The sequence below is a fragment of the Lynx rufus genome, unplaced genomic scaffold (assembly GCF_022079265.1).
Source record: "Lynx rufus isolate CCGP_SWC_20201006 ecotype Redwood Valley unplaced genomic scaffold, mLynRuf1.p SCAF_2, whole genome shotgun sequence".
Lineage (NCBI taxonomy): Eukaryota > Metazoa > Chordata > Mammalia > Carnivora > Felidae > Lynx > Lynx rufus.
The window spans coordinates 194,341,437-194,356,848 of NW_025814834.1; the positions used below are offsets into that span (position 1 = coordinate 194,341,437).

At 53.8% G+C, this 15,412-nt stretch overlaps 1 long non-coding RNA gene across 1 annotated transcript; it reads right to left on the reverse strand.

Moving 5' to 3' along the window:
- Positions 1 to 6,975: 6,975 nt before the first annotated feature.
- LOC124514440 (uncharacterized) lies at positions 6,976 to 14,772 on the reverse strand. The gene is made up of 3 exons (XR_006962609.1): positions 14,659 to 14,772; positions 11,505 to 11,658; positions 6,976 to 7,622 (listed from the first exon to the last, which is right to left on the reverse strand). It is a non-coding gene; the product is annotated as an uncharacterized LOC124514440 (long non-coding RNA).
- Positions 14,773 to 15,412: the final 640 nt, after the last annotated feature.

Genomic DNA, 15,412 nt, shown 5'->3' on the forward strand with positions numbered 1-15,412 from the left:
CTTCCTCAAACTTCATTACAACCCCTTTGTATTTTTTTTTAAGTTTATTTATTTATTTTTGAGAGAAAGACGGCACGAGTGGGGGGGAGGGCGGTGAGGGCGGGGGGCGGGGTACAGAGAGAGAAGGAGAGAGAGAGAATCCCAAGCAGGCTCTGAGCTGCCAGCGCGGGGTCAGACATGGAGCTCAAACTCACGAGACTGTGAGAGCATGACCTGAGCCGAAACCAAGAGTCGGATGCTCAACCCGACTGAGCCGTCTAGGCACCCCGCAAACTTTATTACAATCCTTTTAGGGGGGCACTGTTACTATCCCGTTTTGCGGATGAGAAGACCGACGCAAAGTCACGTCGGTAAGGTGTGGCAGAGCCAGGATTCAAATCCAGGCAGTGTGGCCCCGGGCCCGTTCCCGTGATAGCTGCACAATGTAGAGCTCAAGCCGAGTTGGGGGCTTACGGCAGGAACTGCCAGACTCCCCCGTCAGTCTCAAATCAAGCAGGAGCTGTCTCCCCTTTATTTCTCCAATTCTCTGTCCAAGGGCTGGACACTGCCACTGTCTCTGCCCTGCCTGGGACAGCATCGTGTTCTTCAAGGCTTCTTCCCCTCTGGCCGCTCCAAGCAAGCAGGAGCCACTCCAAAACGTGTGGGGCCACCTTGCCTAGCTGGGCTGAGCCCTAAAACCGTGTCTCATGAATTACAGGCAGAGGAAAGAGAGAAGGAGAAGGAGGAAGAAGGTGAGAAGCAGATCATCGATGTCAGGGTGGTCACAGACCCCCAGGACAGAAACACCAAACTGTGTCAAGTCCGTTAAAGTAAAGAAAACAAACAAACAAACAAACCTCAGGGGATTTGACTTCCTGGCTCATTGTTAATTTGGGATTGCTAAGGAGAACCTGGAGCCCCTCTGACATTTACCCCAAACTCGGGGCAGAATTATCAGAAATTAACAGGGACTAGAGAACGTGGGACGAGAAACAGTCCCCAATGTTTGGAAGCAGATGTTTCATCCCAGAGGAAGCTGAAGCCCAAGGAAGATTCCAGTCTCCTCATGACTCACCCCTTCTTCCACTCCCACCTGTGTCCAGACTCCCCACCCCAAACCCTGCAGAGCGCCCATGCTGGCGAACCATCCAGGCAGACGGTTGGGGCTGCTTCTAGCTGTGTGTCCGTGACAGCTGCTCCACCCTGAAGGGACCGGTGGTGCAGACCCCTGCCTCGGCTGGACACCAGTGAGGGGAAGGTCACTCCGTTTCCAGCCGGGACTCGGAGGCGATGTCTCCTCTGTCTCCGTGCTCCCAGAACTCCAAGTCCCTTCTTCCCCCCCTTTTCTCTTTTTTAAAAAAAACGTCTATCACTTCAGTAGGCAATGTGGGGGGATTTGCCAAATTGATAGCAATTCTCGGTGCTAATAAAGTGTCAATTAAGATTGTGCTGCTAAGAGCTCGGGGGAGGTCGGTGGTTTATGGTAATGTTTTCAGTCTATTTCATATGCCTTTATGTTGAGTCGTTTCATTAGGTTTATTAAGAGCCCAATTGATACATTTCTTGTTGACTCCAAATATTCCTGAGGTGATTAATTCTGAACAATGGGGTTAATTAGTCTGCAGACTTTGGAACACTTCTTCAGGCGGGAGCTTAAGAAACCAGTTTCCGGGGAATGTAATCTCCAAAAGAATTACATCCCTTTCTTCTGAAAGGAAAGGGGGGAAATTCTCCCTAGGGAAGAAAGGATGGCTGTGATCTCACGGAGAGTTAAATGAGTGTTAAACTCCAGTGGGTCTCTGGGGTTGGTTGTTCTTGTTTTTGTTGTTGTTGTTGTTTTGTTATGCCCCTTACTTGTACTTTCTGACTAGTAGGTAAATAGCTTGAATTTAGGAGGTCGGTGTATCTGGCGACAGCACCGGATGGACCCAGAGGAAGAGGCCAGTCTGGGGAACAGAAAGTGGGGATCCTCTTTCCTGGTGCTTGAATAGATGTGTGACAGCCACCGCCCCCCCCCCCGCCCCGCCCCCAGCAACTCCTTAGCCTCTGGGGGCATTCCTTCATCCGTAAAATGGGGACAATGACACCTGCCCTCCCCCAACACCCCCCAGCTGCTCTGAGAGTGGATGAGATCACAGGTGTGAAAGCCCTTTGAGAATAAAACCCTTTCTTTTCTTTTTTTTAACCTTTGAGAGGTTAAAAAAAAAAAAAGGACCCATTTTAGAAGTGGGCTTTTTTAAACTCTTTTTTTATATTATTATTCCCTCATGAAAGGGTTTCTCCTTGTAGCTGGGATTTTTCATCTCGTGTTAAAGAGAGAGAGAGAGGGAGAGAGTTTTAAAAATAGCTATTTTAATGAAAAGAACAGCTCTCCTGAAGAATTGGGCAGCCCTTTCTGCAGGCTTTGCTGCCGAAACTCACGGTCCAAATTGATTTTTTTTCCCCCTCTTCTTTAAAGGTAAGTGATGAAATACTGTGGGTTTGAAAGGGCTGACATTTGGGGTAGCAATTAAACTCAGTCCCATCTAGCCGCGCGGCAGCTGGTGGCACAGGCTCGTTATGGCGAAAGGCAGGCAGAGGATTAGGCGGTGGGCCGGGCGGCTCTCAGAAGGGCTCAGGCCCACCGTCTGCAGCCAGGTAATTAGGTTTAACAAGCTGGCCTGTCCCCCTGCTGCCCCCACCCACTCCGGGCATGGCAGCCAGGCCCCGGGGACGCCCCACACCCCCGGGAGCCGGCAGACCCTAATCACTGCCGTGATGGACACGGGAGATATTAATGCGGAGGTGCTAATGACCATCCCGAAGGCAGCGGCAGTTAGGGATCCAGCAAATGGGGACGGCGGGGCGTGCTGTCTCATTAGAATCAGCCCAAGGGTAAGGCGCTTCAGACAGGTCAGTGGCACATGATTGGAAACGTGCATAAGGGAGGGACCGGCTGGGGCATTTGACACGGGTTTCCTGTTCCCATGGAAATTCAGCTGTAACGAATCACGCTTCCGGCATGCTCTTCTCAGGAAACCCATTCCCCAGGCCTGGCTCTGGAGGGGACTGTGCGATGGCCCCGTGGAGCCCTGATGGCCAGCAGCTTGGCTGGGGAAGAATCACCTGTAGAGCGGGCTTGGGAGAGCCTAGGCCACTTTGTTCCGCTCTCCAGGTGACCCCGACATGCAGTCAGGACGGGGGCCTCCCATCTAGATGCGAGTTGACGGTTCAGCCCGGCATCCTGAGCCGACTCCAGCCTATCAGTGTCGTCAGTCAGAAGCTCCCAGTGGTGTCCAAGGGGCGCCAACACTCAAGGAAAGCTGATCCAGTGTGTCTGCTATCATCTCTCAGCCACACTCCCCAGCTCGAGAGGCAACAGTGATTTCCCGGGGCAGCAAGGTGGACCAGTGCTCTAGCTGGACATTCAAGGCCTCTGGAACTAGAGGAAGTGGCGACCGGGAGCTCAGACCTGAGCTGCCCCAGTTCCTTTTGCAGCAGCTCTGTGTCTTTGCCCGTCTCCAAGTCTCAGTTTGCCCATCTGTGAAAAGGGTGGGTTGGCCAATTTGAGCACTCTATTCTCGACAGCGTGAGCTGCCAGTGGTTTGGCCAATCTTCCCGTCCAGGTGACCCCTCCTGCGTCTCTCACACACGAACCCCTACCGCTAGATGCTGCCCTCGCAATCCTCCAAACTCCAGGTGAGCCTTTGCCCTCCCATGAAATGCCCTCCAGGCCACCCTCATCTCTGCTTGTGGAAGTCCTGACCCTCCAGACATCCCAGCCTGAAGCCCTATGGTTGTCCTGTGCACTTGGTGGAGCTGTCTTCTAGAACGTCAGCAGGGGTGGGGGTCCCAACTGCCACTTGGTGATGACAATGGCTGTCATGCAGCACCTGACTCTCCAGGGCTCCTGCCCCGCCCTGATGTCATTGGTTGCCCCCAACAAGGAGTCACATCTACCCGTGGCGCCCACGGGAGTGGGGACAGTGGAGTCACGAGGTGAACTGACATGCCCAAGGCCACACAGTTCCTAACGGTCAGAGCCAAAACTTGAATGGCCAGCTAGTTCCAGGAATCCCCTCTCATCACCCAGTTACTTCTAGGTATGATTAACTGGTCTGTTTAGAGTTCTTCACAGATTGTGCCCCACTCCCCGGGCATGCATGCACATACTCACACACATTCACACGCACACGTGCGAGCACACTCACACACACACACACACACACACACACACACACTCAAGTGCTTTTCAGGTCCTCCCCCTCAGGAATTCAGTAATTGCTAGCTTAGTCCCAAGTCTCTGGACTGCATTCATGACCTTGTCGCTTGAGAGGCATAGCGGAAAAGGAGTTACGAAGGAGGTTGATTGCCAAGGTCCCCTCGGCAGTTTCCCAGAGAATAGGGTCCGTGTGAACTTCCCAGGAAGGGTGGGACCCCCCCCCAGGAGGGGTGGGAAGGGCCATGTGAGCATGAAGGAGGGGGCTGAGGCAAGGAGGGGAGGGGAGCCCAGGGAGGAAGGTAGGGGCCAGCGTGGACTCGGCCCCAGCAGGTGCCCTGTCCCTTACGGATGACCACCCTTCACTGAGGGGAGGAGAAGATGGGGGGCTGAGGCTGGCCAGTCTCTCGGAATCCGTTGTCTCCCCTCCCGCCCCCTTGCCTCGGGAGGAACAACAGATCCAGTGGGAATGGGGATCCCATTTCAGAGGATCCAGGAGATGGGGGAGGAGGGGCATTGCAGAACAGCCGCTCAAATAATTCGAGGAAGTAGAGGTGGCATTTCAACTCCCCCCAAACCACCGACACGGGCTTAATGGATTGAGTGCTCACATCAGGCACTTTACAAGGAGGTTACTTCTCATTTTCTTATTTCCTCCTCAGATCCAGTGAGGTGGGAGGCAAGTCGCGGTCCTCTCAACCCCTCTGTCACCTGCGGTGGAGGACGGGGCGGGGCTGTGCTGACACTCACGAGGCACTTCTGCTTCTCCCCTCCTAGCCAGGTCCGCTCCGCCAGGAGCTTCAGTCCACTGTGTGCCCAGAGATACTCAACTACAGATATCCCTCGCATCGCCCTAGGGAATGATTTGTCCAGTGGGAGACCGGGCAGAAGGAATTCGGAATGTGGACTAACCCCGCGGGGCTGCCCCTGGAGAAGAGGCCTGTGATTGTCCAGGTCTGTCTGTGCCTGGAGGGTAAGTCAGGAGAAGGGGCGAGACCACTGTCCTCTGAGCCACACTCTCCACGACTCTATCTGCCCGATTCCTGTGATACTGCTTAGCGGGTCCCAAACCAGCGTGGGGCGCGGAGCCCTAAAATAATACACGAACGTCTTTCTCTTGTTCGCATCCACTCAAGGTGAGATACCACGAAATGCAACTGGAAGAAATGTCTCGTGGGTCATTTCTGGGATGTGGGATGGGATAAGACGGTGGGAGCCTCGGAGGTAAGGGGACAGGAGGAGATAACACAGGAGGGGAACATAAAGGTGCAGGATGTTAGGGTCGGATGGCTTGGGATGGGCTGGGGAAACTGAGGCCACATGGTAGGGAGGCCTCTCTGTGCACAGTTGGACTCTCATCTCGGGACACACATTCAGGACGCGGCAGTCCCTTCCCCAGTTGCTCGGCAGGTGCCAGCACCGGGAGAGAGGGAGCGGACGACTCTTCAGGAGGCTGGCATGGGTCCCAAGCCATCTGTTCCCAACTTCCTCCTGCGTGGGTGGTGGCGACACGTCCCCAGCCGGCCCCCGCGCCTCTCACCAGCCGTCAACACGCCCTCACTCTCTCCTTGTGTGTGTTGTCAGATCTTCCCAATATAGCAGCCCGGAGTCTGTCAACAGTTCTGTTCCATGCCTACTTCCCCTCCCCAAAGGATGCCAAGTCTGCTGGCCCCTCCCTCGATGGGGGCATCTCCCGTCATGCCTCACTCTCAGCCCCGGCAAGAGGAGACCTCCCCAGAGGTGCTTGGAGAAGCCACCCCAGCTTCCGTCGTCTGGGTCCCTTGGATGGGACCCGGGCCAGGATGCATCTGAGTGGCACTAGGGAAGAGGAGTCCAGGCGACCGGGGATCGGCTGGACGTGGGGAAGAGGGGAGCCGAAACTGAAGGTGACACTTGGGGCTCTGACTTGAAATGACTCGGGGAAGATGGTCCCATTCAATGAGGTGGGGGGTCCTGGAGAAGGAGCGGTTTGGGGACGGAGAAAGAGAGATGAGCTTGAGATCCAGGGAGACAGAGAGGACTGAGATCTTCTCAAGGGAATGTCCTTGTGCACATGCGGACTGGAAGCTCAGGAGAGAGGTCTGGACTTGAAGAAGGTGCCAGAAGGTGGAATGCAGTCATCCACGGGAGCACACCCATTTGCTCCAGTAGCATTCGGCAATCAGCGTTGTCACTAAAGCAATCCCAATGACTCACTTTACAGAATTCCCCTCATGCATCCCACCAGGGTGCTGCGGGACGGACTGGCCTCTGTCCCCAGATGTCTGGGACGCATCCCAGCAGCTGCCTTCTCTTTCCCCCTTCCAGCCGCCTCTGTTCCACCCTCCAGGCAACAGAGGGTGTGACCTGGTCTGAGCATCAGGAGCCCTGGACCCCATCCTAGCTTTGACCACTGACTTTGGGAATCGAAACCAATCATTTTCTCTCTTAGCCTCCACCTCCTCAACGGTGAAATGGGAACAAATATGGCAGATACTCTACACACTTAAGGAATTTGGGTGAAAACTGCCCAATGATCTGGCCAGATCCCCTGAGTCCCGTCTGCCCCCTGCCCCCACCCCGCCATGGGACCCACGGCGGATCCTGCCCCAGGTGTGTGGCACACCGTCCCCATCCTCGGTTGCCTCGTCCCCCAGGGGGGCTCCGGGACACTGCTCTGGTCTCCTCCAGCCTGCACGGACCCCTCTGCCCCCATGCTTCACCAGATGACCCCGCAGATCAGAAGATACCACTAATAGTGCTCATATAGTGACATTTATTGCAGCACAGGCAGCCCCTGCTTAGCTTTCAGGGCTAGCAGGAAATGGGCACAGAGTGAATCACTCTTTACAATGCATCTTGAGCAGAGCATTTGTAATGATTCCTTATTGCTGATCTTAATTGAGACCTCAGTGAGGTAGTCAGGCCTCTCCTCTCCTCTCATGCCCTCCAGCTAAGACTGTAGCTCGTGGTGACCCCTTCATCACATGACGGGATCAGAGGGGAGGGCGACTTAAGGTGGAGAGGCAGGTTGTCGTCCTCCTGGGATGCTACCCCTTCATTTCAGAAAGGGAGGTGGGGACGAAGGTTGCTAACCTGGGCCCTGAAGGTCAGCTCGTGAATCTGAGAAATGGCGGGGGCCCTTGTACCAAAGGGACACTGTCACACACAACCGTGGCCGTGGCAGATGCATATTGTTGTGTCTGCTCAGTGCCCATCTATGCCTCCCTAAGAGAAAGCCCTTCATCTGGAGAACCCTCCTCCCCCCAGGCCAGCATGCAGCCCTGGCTGTCAGTCAGAGGATGCTCCCGCCCCCTGGCCACATGGGCAGGGCATAACCCAACTCCAGAGGATAAGTCACCCCCTGAGGTTTGGCCAATCAGAACCAAAGGAAGACGATGAATCAGGGAACACGTGAGGCAGGAGTTGCTGGTGACCATGGTTCCCGTTCCTGGAAGGGGCCAATCTGCAGGAGAATAAAACATGAAAGCCGTCTTAACTATTTCCGGTGGAATCTCTGTCACTTGCAACCAGCCTTCCCTTACCCTATTAGAGATGCGTTCCCTCCACCAGCCTTCTGGAGACAGTTCCATTTCATTGCTGTCTATTCCAGGCCAGCCCAGAGGGTGTGGCCTAGAGACTCAGAGCAGGACAGACCCAGTGACCAGACCCTTCCCCTGGAGCCCCTGGCCCCCCAAGGACAGAACCAACCACGCGTCCTTTCTGCCAGCCCCTTCTAGGTCATACTCTGCTGCCCTCTGCTGCCCCCTGCTGGCCACAGGCCATCATGCGCTCAACTCTTGGGGTCAGGGTAGGTTTGGGGGCTACATCCCAGGGACCCGAATGAGGAAGCAGAGGAAGCCCTGGGTCTGAACAGAGGCAGCCTCTCACAACCCCATCCCAATAAGAAACATCTCTGGAAATGCAAAAAGAAACAAACAAAAACTTTACTGTTACATGGGGGCTAAGAATACGGCTGTCTTCCCTTGAGTGAGAATAATACAGTAATACAAATTGGGAGTTGGATAGGCAGATGTTGTCTTCCAAGTGAGAGCCTCTAGGCAGGTTTTCCAGGAGGTTGGAACAATGGAACATAAGGACCGAGAGACGAATGGCTCAAGAGAGAAACGGAGTCAAGAAAATAATAGCAGCTAAGGGGAGGGTGAGCAGAAGTGAGATTCCAGGCTCCCCAGGCAGGGGACACATCACCGCGGTGATGCTGATGCACTCCAGGATGCAGGACGGGGGCCCCCAAAAGCAGCCTCTCTGACCCATATTGCTCACAAATACCGAGGGGGGAAATAATAATTCACGTGTTTACAGTTTGTGGAACACGTTAGCACACCATATCACATCTGATTTCACACCACCTAAGGAGGTAACTGCTATTGTCTTCATGTTTTTTTTCTCACAAGGTAATAGGGATTCTTTTTTTTAAGTTTATTTATTTGAGAGAGAGAGAGTGCAAGCATGAGCAGGGGAGAGGGAGAGAGAGAGAGAGAGAGAGAGAGAGAGAATCCCAACGAGGCTCCACGCTGCCAGCACAGAACCTGACGTGGGGCTCGAACCCACGAACTGTGAGGTCATGACCTGAACCAAAACCAAGAGTTGGATGCTTAACCGACTGAGCCACCCAGACGCCCCAAAGTAATAGAGATTCTGAGAGATGTAGTGGCTTGACTGAGGCAACTTCTCTGAGCAGCAGAGCCTAGACTCGAACCCAGGGCCAACTCCAAGTCCAGGGCTCCCTCTGCTGAATGAGACCACCTCTGTGTGGGCGGGGCCAGCTTCTTTAGGGTCAAAGAATGGAACCGAGGTTCAAAAATTTGACGCTGCTATTTAGCAGCTGTGTGCCTTTGAACAAGTTACTTAACTACTCTGGGTCTCCTGCATGAGTATATCTCATGGGGTTGTTTTATTTATTCTTGTTTTAAAGATTTTATTTTTCTTTTTTTAATTTTTTTTTCAACGTTTTTTATTTATTTTTGGGACAGAGAGAGACAGAGCATGAACGGGGGAGGGGCAGAGAGAGAGGGAGACACAGAATCGGAAACAGGCTCCAGGCTCCGAGCAGTCAGCACAGAGCCCGACGCGGGGCTCGAACTCACGGACCGCGAGATCGTGACCTGGCTGAAGTCGGACGCTTAACCAACTGCGCCACCCAGGCGCCCCTAAAGATTTTATTTTTAAGAAATCTCTACACCCAACGTGGGGCTCGAACTTACAACCCCAAGATCAAGAGTCCCATGCTCTACACACTGAGCCCGCCAAGCATCCTCACGGGGTTGTTTTAAACCTCGTATGTCAATGTATGTAAATTACCCAAAGCAGGGCTTGACATTCAGTAGATACAATTACAATGGTCACAAAAATTAGCACACACATATTTCTAAATGCGATTCTCCCCGGGTATTTAGTCTGACTTTGTGTTTTCCTGGTGAAATCAAATTCAAGGAGTCTACCCTGTAGCTCTATCTCATCATCTTAACCATAGGAAAGAAGGCCCCAGAGACACCTCAGCTCCAAAGCAAGTTGATTGCTTTAATATTTATGTCACAGATGAGAAACTGAGGCTCCAAGAAGTTGAGTCCTTCCTTCAAGGTCACACAGATCATACGTGGTAGAACCGGGACATAAACCCACGCCGGACCCCAAAGCCCTCACTCTTTCACGAACTCTATGAGGTTGGCCTGTGGCAATGGGAAGGAGTGTAGGGCAGATGGGGCAGCGGAGACATCAGTGTGGGTGCTGTTGCAATGGTCCAGGTGAGAGCTCGTGGCGGCACAATAGCAGGGGAAGGGTTCAAAAGGGGCAGATCGCATCCACATTTAGGAATAAACTATGCAGGACTTACTGACAGATTCATTTGCTAAGAGGTTTTGGGCTTGAACAACTAAGTGAGTAATGGGGCCATTTTCTGGAATGGGAAGACCAGAGAGGAAAGCCATTTGGGGGTAGGGCAAACCAAGGATCCCCCTTTGGCCTTGGGAGGTTTGGATGCCTTCAGACATCCAGTGGAGCTTTTGGGTGAATGCACCTGGATCTCAGGGGTGAGGTCAGGACGGGAGAGAGCAGCACAGAGGTGCTACTCAAAGCCAGTGGAGTAGACGCGATGTCCTGGGGGAGAATGTAGAGAAGAGCCCGGGACTGAGCCCCTTGGGCCCCGCAACAATTGGAGGTCCGGCGGGGGAAGGGGAAGGACTGGGGAGCTGGATGTGGTGTCCTAGAAGCCAAGAGGAGACGATGTTTCAAGGAGAGAGTGAGCAATTCTGTTCAGTGTCGATGAGTGGCCAAGTTCGGTGAAGACCCCAAAGTGACCAGAAGAACCCAGCCCATAACCTTGATTAGGGCAAACACTGTGTGCAGCGTCCACCCTGAGCCAAAGGAAAGCTCACCGGAATGGAATATATCACTTCCAGCTGCCCAGGATGGGGTTAACCATAGAAGCAGAAGACAAGGATGGAGGGATAGAGATTTTCACTGCAGATCTTGGCAAGGGAGGCTGGGCCATCTCTGTCTCCACCCTTTTAAAGACTGGAAACATTTCCGTTTCAGCCCTCATCCATGCCATTATTCATGAATAATGTGATAGGTCCTGTGTTGATCACTGGGGACACGGCTGCGAATACATGACTTTGATCTTGACCCCGGGGAGTTTAAAAAGAGGTCAGAGACACTATAGCTCCTTATAGCCAACCATGGCCATATGCTATGGTGGAAGGATACATCAGGGGCTCTGGGAACACAGTTGAAGGGTGAGGGAGAGCTTCACGGAGGAGGTGATATTTGGTCTGGGTCTTGAACAGGAGGTCAGCCAGCAGACAACAGAGTCACTGACATCCTGACAGAGGGAATGGAGACATGAGAGAGTATGTGGTGATGGGAAAACCACCCTTCCCTGCGTGGTTAGAGCGGAGTAACTGGAGAGGGAGGGGGAGCACTGAGACGTACAGGACCCAGGTCTTTATGGACCTTAAACTTAAAGCTAAGAAACTTGGACTTAACTCTGTAGGTCAGTATTTTCCCAAGAATGTCTTGTGAAACACGAATCTCAAATTTGCTCCGTAAAAAAAAAAAAAAGAAAAGAAAAAAAAATCAATGAATCAATAAATTCTAGGATCAAACACACTTGGGACATGCTACAGAGCAGACCCTCCTGGGGGTTCACCATGTTCATTAGCATTTGAAAGCTCAGAGAAGAACCTATAGAAGAAAGAGAGACAGTGGCAGAGAGAGAGAGAGAGAGAGAGAGAGAGGAGGGGGAGGGAGGGAGTGAGGAGGGGAGGAAGGGAGGAAAGGGGAGGAGAGAGAGAGAGAGAAAGAGGGAGAGAGAACAAAGAACACTTACCTTTCAATTTTCTAGATTTATGTCCCACGCTGCCCTCTGTTCGTGTAATGAGCACTTGCATCCCCGCACAATTACTGCTCCTCAGGCACACGGATGGGGAGGGGGGAAGCTGAGCCAGGACTTGGGAATGTTTGCATTTTAAGCAATGATTCACCTGGAGGCAGAGGGCAGAGGGATGGCTGGTAAGAGGCCCCATTAGCCCTGGAACCCACAGATGAGGTCCAAGTTTACCCCTTTACCCTGGAACTAAAAATATCTCCACTGATTTCTTCAGCAAATATCTAATGAGCACCTTCTCTGGGCCAGCTGTGCTGGTGCTGGCAGTACGATAGGGAGAAAATCAGACGCCGTTCCTGCCTCGTAGTGCTTCCTGGCTCACGGGCGCCATTCACACAATCACATAGGCTGAGGTTGAGGGAAAGAACACAGTCCGTAAGAAAGGAAACCTGGAATCAAGGAGGATTTTCCTTCATAAGCTAGACCCGGGCTGAGACGCAAAAGACAGGTAGGAATTAATTCGGCAAGGAGGGGTGGTGTCCGCAGGATGGCATTCTGAGCAGAGAGAACGGTGTGTGCAAAGGCCCTGTGGCGGGCAGGAAGATACCACAACTTCAAGACAAAAGGAAAAACAGAAAAGTTGCCTCCTGGTCGCTCAGCAACTTTCACCAGCAGTCCTATTTGTGGCTATATATGTCTAGCCACAAATTAGAAATAAAATGCCCCCAGAGTGTGAGACTTGGATGCTCTCAAATGAAGGATGTCCAGAAAATCGACCAAAAGAACACGTATTTTGTGCTGGAGTTTCCTGCTTAACAAAGGAGAAGGTGAGGCATGGAGAGGATCCCCAGGCACCTGGCGAGGACAGGGGATGGGATGGGGTTCAGCCCGCCGGGTTGGCGCAACTATTTCAAATCCAGTTCTACGAGGCCAAGCTTCCATGCTCTTTGAGCACCTGCTTGGCACAGCATACGACCTTGCTCAGAAGGGGCCCTCTCTACCATCTCCTGAGTGATGAGGGTGAACCAAGCACTGAGCTGGGTGCTTCACGCACATAACCTCCTGTTGGCAGGCACTTGGGTGTCCCCACATTGTCCAATCTTGTGGCTTCACCCTGCTCTTACTATGTAAGCAAAATGGCCCCAGCATCTATGCCACAGGTGGTGGGGGACACTGCAGCCCCAACAATACCTGCAGGGACTTCTATTTCTCCTAGACATCACGTGGCCAAATTCTCTGTCTCATCCGGGTCTCGCCCCCCCACCCCCGTCACTGGAGTCTTCCCCCTGCCCCAAGCTAACCCAAAGAACGCTGCAGCCTTTCCTTTTGATTCCGCAAAGCAACCATGAGTGCCGTGCTGTTCCACCCGAGTGAGTTCTCCTGGAGGTCTGAGGACCACGACAGTGGCTACACAGCACAGCATGTGACTTAGAAGTCAACCAGTGCTCTTGACCTCAGCCGTTCCCGGTAATGCTTCGTCGCCACCTTTCGTCTTTAAGCCTGTGGGTGCTCGCCATCTTGCTCGGACCCCCTGTCTCTCAAAAGCCTCCTGGCCTCTCTTCCCTCGTTTCCGGGGGAAGCATATCCCTCATCCCCCCACCATCTCGGGTGTCCCGAACTGGGTTCACCAAGAGGCAGAGCTGAGACGGGGATTTGGGTACGAGTGACTCATTTGGGAAGTGCCCCCAGGAGGCAAAGCTAAGGGGATGGGGATGACAGGGGGAGGGAAGGGAGACGGTACAGAGAGTGTTAACAAATGGGTTGTCACCGTGGGCACCCGGGGCTCAGTGGCACGCCTCACAAGTGGCCCCCCCCAAGGGTCAAAGAAGCCGTGTTTAGCTGTCACCTTGCATCCGTTGCTAGCTGAGGGCTGCTCTCAGCGGCACCAGCTCCAGCCTGTACCTGGTGCAAAGCAAGAGAGAGCCCTCCGTCGGAGGCTTGCGGGACCTTGCAGAAGGACAGCACTGACGGCTGGGGGACTGGGCAGGGCGCCACAGCCCCGGCTACGACGGATCGAGGCAAGGTCACGCGCCACCCGTGGAGTCCACGCCCTTGGATGGAGGGGGCGGCCAATCTGCGCTCCAAACGCAGCCGTCGAGTCATAGGACGTGTCGCTCCAAGACCCGTGTCCGTTTCCCAAAAGAAGGAAGGGCCCGTCCACAGCTGTGGTTTGAAAGGAGCTTTGGCTTCAATACACCCTGAGGGAGGCACCTACCATGACCCCCCTGCTATAAACTAAGTAACTGAGGCTGAGACAGGCAGTGAGGAAACCACAAAGCCAAGATTAAAGCACACACGTTCCTAACCGTATGGTCTCCTAGAGCCCGGGAGCGGCACTTGGGTTAACAGCTTCTCAACACGACAAACACGTCAGCCAAACGTTGCACATTTACAAGCGGGTCCTTCTCACTACCATCCCGGGCGTGCAGGGCAGAGGGCTACCGCCGTGCCCAGTTTACTAACGCGGAACCGGAGGCATGACAGATTCAAGCTTGGTGCCCCAGTTCCCACGGACTTGAGCCACGATGTCGGACAACAAATTCCAGCCCCCTTAACTCTCTAGGAACACCAAGAGGTGACGGCTGCAAGGCAAATCCGTGATCAGCAATCAGCGAAGATTACAACTACGCCACATAGGGAGTCAGGCATGACCTTCTGAGACAAAGGGCAGCCTGTCATCCAAACTGTCCCCACCGCCACCATCGGTAACGGGAGCACAATGGCAGGTGCTCCCCAGCTTGTGGTGCTGAGTAATCAGTACACTCTCAGAAGGAAATAGGATCTAAAGAAGAACTCTCAAAAAGCGAGGGGGCCCCATCACCTCTCACCTCCTCCCTGCACCCATCCTCCACCCCGCAGCCCGAGCAGTCCTCCTGCGACACAGACATGACCAACGCCTCCCTGCCTAAACTCTTTTTTTTAAGTTTATTCATTTATTTCAAGAGATAGAGAGCATGAGCGGGGGAGGGGCAGAGAGAGAGAGAGAGAGGGAGAGAGAGAATCCCAAGCAGATCCCACACCATCAGCACAAGAGACCGACTCGGGGCTCAAACTCACGAACTGTGAGCCCATGACCTGAGCCGAAAGCCAGAGTCAGAAGCTTAACCGACTGAGCCACCCAGGGGCCCCTCCCTGCCTAAACTCTTCAGTCACTCACCATTGTCCTCAGGACGGAGGTCAAACTTCTGAGCGCAGGGCATGTGACGTCTCACCACGAGGTTCTGCCTCCCTTGCCCACCTCGTCTCTTTCCCGCCCCTGAGCCGTGATCTCAGGATCTGCCCTCCCGGGTGCCCTGCCAGGTAGGGCTGGGATCGGAGTCGTCCCTGTGTCTCAATGGCCAGTAGGGACCATGAACAGACAAATGAGGCGGGTCCTGAGCCGTGTCTTTCCAGATGAAGGGTTGAAGGAGCAGAGGCAGCTGGTGGGGAGGGGCAGCTCCGAGGGACAGGAGCACGGGCAATTGTCTTGAAGGAGAGTCTGCCCGTGCCGGAAGGACAGGTGCTGTCAGCGAGAACGCCACCTCCCTCTGGTGACCTTTCCCGAAGACATTTCCTCTGAATGTCAGGTTCGTTAGACACAGGATTGGGGGTGCAGGAATCACCTTAGAACTGAATTAAAGAAGGACAGACAGACAGACATCATCCAGGTTTGTGGTGACAAGCCAGCTTGGAGGGTGAAGGGACACACTCTGCCTACGGGCCACTTTTGTCCTTCTCAGACGGCAGGGTCTCCTGTCAGGGCCATCCCTCCCTTCAGAATGGGGTTCCCAGCACCGCCATCCCAGGGTCCGTCCCAGGGTCCCGGGGCCAGCTGTACCTAGAATGGGCCCTCAGTCCCCAGGGCTCACCGAGTGACTAACCAAGACCTGGAGTCCTAGGGACCCCGGGGCTTGAAGCATGTTGCTCACACA